At 41.7% G+C, this 5,652-nt stretch overlaps 1 pseudogene; it reads right to left on the reverse strand.

The window, feature by feature from the left end:
- LOC107550518 (uncharacterized) overlaps positions 1-4,581 on the reverse strand; it is a 6,555-nt pseudogene extending 1,974 nt beyond the window's left edge.
- Between the last annotated feature and the right edge of the window lie 1,071 nt (positions 4,582-5,652).

A 5,652-nucleotide genomic window follows, 5' to 3' on the forward strand; every position in this document is an offset into this window, starting at 1 on the left:
TATCAATTAATAAGACTAAGTTTGAATACTTGCATGTCTCGTCTGTCTGAAAGAAAGGCTTGATGCAATCTGAAGGCTCACGTGGATCTTTGCTGAAGTTGGTTGATGAAAAGAACCAGTTTGCGTCAGAGGAACTTGATGAATGGAAAAGACAAGGCCGAAGCCTGGCACAAGCTTAGGGTTTCCGGGAGCGTTTTTCTCACATCCTCTCAGAATTCAAACAAACCACCGACTCTGGGCGGGTCACATGAAGTGCGGCCTTTAAAGTCTGCAAAGATTCACGCCTCAAGATAGGCTTGTCCACTGAGAAAGTCCGGAATCCCAAGTGGGAGTTTTGAGATACTGGGGACTTTTTATGACCCTTTGTTTGAAAGCATGGTAATTTGCATATGAAACTTGATAATTATTATTATAGTACAATATAAGTCTAAATTATCCAGAGCAACTGGGAAGTCCACTGACACAGTATGATAAAAATAAAAAATAAACGTGACAGGCATAATTACCAGTTGTTGCTCAAGTGCAGCTGCAGTGATATCAGATGCAGGCCCTGAAGGTCGTGCAGTGGTCTGGAGAGAGGTGGGAGTTGGAATGACGGCTGAGCTGGTGGTGGCAGGTGATGGACCAGAGGATGGGTCCAGTAGCCCAACGGTTGGGTCCAAACCAGAATCTTCAAAGCCCTCATCTTCCAACTCTTCCTCTGTGCCTACATCTTCCAGCATCTGCTCAGTCTCCTCTGAGTCAGGTTGGACATCCTGCAAGGCCCTCCCTGTCTGGCGGTATAGGTAATCTATACCTATTAGCTCCCCTGGGACAGACAAGAAAATAGAATAGAGGAAAATGTACTTTTCAGAAAATTCACAAGATCATTCTATTTTATTGATATAGAAAATAGCCTCCTGATGGAAAGCTTAAACTAACCAGTGTAAACAGCAGGTGGCTGAAAAGAGGGGACAAGCTTCCTTCCAAGCACCTTGACACTGTAGTTGTTGACACAATGAACAAGGTCACCTGAGTAGCTAAGCAGTGATGGATCCCCGACTGCCAGAGATGCAGCTTCACGGTCCTGGTTCCATCTGTAAAGGCCCTCAAGGAGATACAGCTGGAAATTCAGGCTGTTGGCACTGGTTCCTTAAGATAGTACAATTATGAACAATATTGTTAGATTAACTTATTGTGTTTGGTTTTTTGACAGACTGTGTCAGTGTTTCCAGGTTAATAATAATAATTATAATGATAACAATAACAATACTACTACTATTACTACTACTACTAATAATAAAATGTTTAATTGCAAATATGTAATCTTGCTGATAGATAAAAAGGGATTCATACTGACCTGGAATGAACCTGTTCAGATGCAAGTGGAATGGGGGTAAAGAGAATGTGCATCCTTTGTACACCCAGATGCCAGTTGCCGCATGAAGTGGTATATGTCAAGCTTTACAACCAGGTCTGGCCACCTACCAAATCTTTGCTTTAGTTTTGTCTGTCCTGTGCCGTCCCGACAACATTCACAGTCAACATAGAGAAGCTGAGGAGGAGCCACACCTTGAGGAGCCACACGGATGAGATCAGCAGCCATGGTGTCAAGAGCAGGACCCTCCTGAGCAGTCAGGACCCTGACGAGGATTTGGCCCACCTCATTGCTCACAGATGTAAGCCACAAGGCGGTTCCCTTGGCAAGGCTTGATAGCTTCTTGGTGATCTGTGATCACACAGAAAAGACAGTGAATGCCTAAAGCCCAAATAAACTTTCTTTTATATGTAAAATACTGAAATAATACGTTTTTTTTATATACAAACCTTAATTGAATTTTTCATGTCTTAACTGCTAATGTTGTATTTTAGACTTTTGTTTGTGAGGTAGGATTTTAAAGTGGCAAGAGATAAAACTTTTTTTACCTTTTTTGTGGAATCCATTTTTTTTTTTTGAAAATGAAGTTCCATTCTGCTTAAGATGTCTCGGCCATAAACAGCCAGCATCCACCGGTGGGAAGGAATAGCCACTGGCTTAGGAGGTTCGTGGAACTTGATAGGGTGCAGGCTTGGCTGGACAACAAAGTCTGAGCATGCACCAAGGTAGCGACAAACACGCTTAAGCCACTCCTCGCTGTGATTTTCCCTCACCTGCCTGACCAAGCGGCTGGGGCTATTACCCAAGGTCCTCTCCCTCAGAAAACGGATCACCCGTATGTCACAGGCATATCTGTATTAAGAAACAAAGTGAAAAAGAGACCAAAAAATGGCAAACATTAAAACATTAAAACTTATAGTGTGTTTGAATGACAAACATTTGTGACACAGGCTAAATAATTTCAGTATACTCACTTTCGTGTCTTCGTGTCACGGAACTCCATTCTGTGTGCCAAATCCAGCTGGTCCAAGATGGTCTTGCTGGTGGAAATGTAACTCGTTTTACAACCAGCTGAACTGCACCAAAGAGTCTCCGTGATCATCAGGTAGTACCTATCCACATCCAAAACTTGGCGGGCTCTCTTGTGGGCTCCATAACCTGTGAGCTGTTTTCCACAAACCGGACAGGACAGCCTGACCCTCCAAAGGTGGTATGGCATCCACAAGAGAAGCCGGTGTGTGAAAAAACGCTCTGGAGCGGGGGCCTGATGATAAATGAGCGCTGGCTCTGGTGGATCATACCACAGCTTCAGGTCAGTGCGCAGCCGCTTGTTCTTCCACAGAGTAGACGAAATCCACTTCTGATCCTGAGGTGGTATGGTCCCCATCAGCTTTGCAGGCAGCCAGCCAGGCTCTGAACCAGGAGCAGTCTCCATGTCAGCAGTAGGGTGAGCTGAGCAACCAACCACAGATGGAGCAGCAGAGGTGACAAAAAAAGAGGTGGCAGTGGCAGATGCAGAGGTCACAGGGGCAAGAGGAGCAGAGGAGGTACCAGACGAGGAGGCGGGAGATGACACTTCCTTTATAAATAAAAAAAGGCAAATATATATATATATATATACATGACTGCAAGTCACTCATAAAGGATGCTTATTTGAAGTTAAGTATCATTGTGAAATGTGCATCCTTTGTACACCCAGATGCCAGTTGCCGCATGAAGTGGTATATGTCAAGCTTTACAACCAGGTCTGGCCACCTACCAAATCTTTGCTTTAGTTTTGTCTGTCCTGTGCCGTCCCGACAACATTCACAGTCAACATAGAGAAGCTGAGGAGGAGCCACACCAGCATTGCTGTACCTGTGGATGATATCAGCAGCCATGGTGTCAAGAGCAGGACCCTCCTGAGCAGTCAGGACACTGACGAGGATTTGGCCCACCTCATTGCTCACAGATGTAAGCCACAAGGCGGTCCCCTTGGCAAGGCCTGATAGCTTCTTGGTGATCTGAGATCACACAGAAAAGACAGTGAATGCCTAAAGCCCAAATAAACTTTCTTTTATATGTAAAATACTGAAATAATACGTTTTTTTTATATACAAACCTTAATTGAATTTTTCATGTCTTAACTGCTAATGTTGTATTTTAGACTTTTGTTTGTGAGGTAGGATTTTAAAGTGGCAAGAGATAAAACTTTTTTTACCTTTTTTGTGGAATCCATTTTTTTTTTTTTGAAAATGAAGTTTTTATTGGTTTTCTTTATACATAAAACATACCAGTACAAAATTTTTTTTTGTAAATTTAAAAAAATAAATAAATACACTGTATACAAAACAAAACAAACTAAAGTAATTATCATAAATAATAATAATAATTATAGAAATGACACTTAAATGCACAACAGGGTATGTGACATGCTTCATGTTGTTTTATCTGTCTAGCAAGGAGTTTCCCTGCTTTGTGGGGAACACTCTCATAATACTTGGTCTTCAATCTAAATAATGCATATTCTGCTTTTTTATTAAAGAATTCATGAAGATCGAATTTGAATTGACAAAGCTGTTTAAATATTTCGAATCTGTAAAACGTTGCACCAATTCTTTTTCTAGATCACCGATTAGTTTTTCTAAAAGTTTCACTTTTCTTACACTTTCTTTTTTTTTTCTACTTGCATAAGCAATACATTTCCCCCTGATAAATGCTTTACAGGCATCCCATACTGTTGCTAATCTCTGAGTTGACCCAATATTAAGTTCAAAAAACATCTTTATGTCATCCTGCACTGAGTCTACAAAGACCTTATCCTCCAGCATAAAGGTATTTAGTCTCCATCTCCCCCGTTTCTTAAAATCTACATTCACTTCTAATTTTAATTCCACATGTGCATGATCGGTCAATCCTATTACTCCAATTATACAGTCAGCAACAGAGTCAATTAAAGAATTGGAGATCAGAAAATAATCCCCTCCAAAGGTGGTATGGCATCCACAAGAGAAGCCGGTGTGTGAAAAAACGCTCTGGAGTGGGGGCCTGATGATAAATGAGCGCTGGCTCCGGTGGATCATACCACAGCTTCAGGTCAGTGCGCCGCCGCTTGTTCTTCCACAGAGCAGACGAAATCCACTTCTGATCCTGAGGTGGTATGGTCCCCATCACCTTTGCAGGCAGCCAGCCAGGCTCTGAACCAGGAGCAGTCTCCATGTCAGCAGTAGGGTGAGCTGAGCAACCAACCACAGATGGAGCAGCAGAGGTGACAAAAAAAGAGGTGGCAGTGGCAGATGCAGAGGTCACAGGGGCAAGAGGAGCAGAGGGGGTACCAGACGAGGAGGCGGGAGATGACACTTCCTTTATAAATAAAAAAAGGCAAATATATATACAGTATATACATGACTGCAAGTCACTCATAAAGGATGCTTATTTGAAGTTAAGTATCATTGTGAAGAAAACCATTTAATTTAAGAGTTTCTCACAGCTCTAGCAGCTACCAATGGTATCGAGGAGGTGGTTGTGGACACAGGAGAGGGAGGAAGAGACAGAGTCGAGACAGTCTGAATGTACAATCTGGGACTGCAGGCAGGCGATGGTGTCCTCCTTGTCATGGCACTTGTGACAATGCTGGACATGGCAGAAGAATCAGAAGTGCAACTGATGGGATGAGAGAATATGACCACAGTTTACAACATTATATATAATATTAATCTGTCCTTATTAGGAATTACAGTAATGACAACATAATTTAAACATATCTTTATGGAATGAAAATAACAGTAGCCTAACAAGACTACCCAGGCATAACAAGAATAAGAGTGCATAATATACGATTGTATTATACGATTGATTATATGATTATAAAATCAAATTCAAACTGTCATTCTCTTTACATTGCCTTGGTTGCATGCTTCCTGCCCAAATTTAAATTTGGCTTTAAAGCGGCACCCTGAGACCCACCAAACCGCGGCTTTATAAACTGAAAAAAAGAAGAAAAAAAAGAGGAGCCTTGTAAATTAAAATGCATATATGTGAATATGCTAGAATTTAAATATCAGTATCAGTAAATCCTCATTACTTACTGATGCCATAGTCAAAGTTGGCTTGTGGGGTGTGAGTCGTCCAGATGTTGCTGTCTGCCCCGGTGTTGCCAACTACATGTCTGTGTCCCTCCAAACAAAGACATTTGTCCCCTCAACTGCACTGGGCATTTTTCAATCTGTAATATTTTTTGACAGTGAATCATAAGAATGTGACCCCTTTCAATATGACATAGCTTTATGTTTTATGACTGTACACATATCACTTTA

Source organism: Sinocyclocheilus grahami, unplaced genomic scaffold (assembly GCF_001515645.1).
Source record: "Sinocyclocheilus grahami isolate Dianchi unplaced genomic scaffold, SAMN03320097.WGS_v1.1 scaffold400.1, whole genome shotgun sequence".
In the NCBI taxonomy this organism is placed as follows: domain Eukaryota; kingdom Metazoa; phylum Chordata; class Actinopteri; order Cypriniformes; family Cyprinidae; genus Sinocyclocheilus; species Sinocyclocheilus grahami.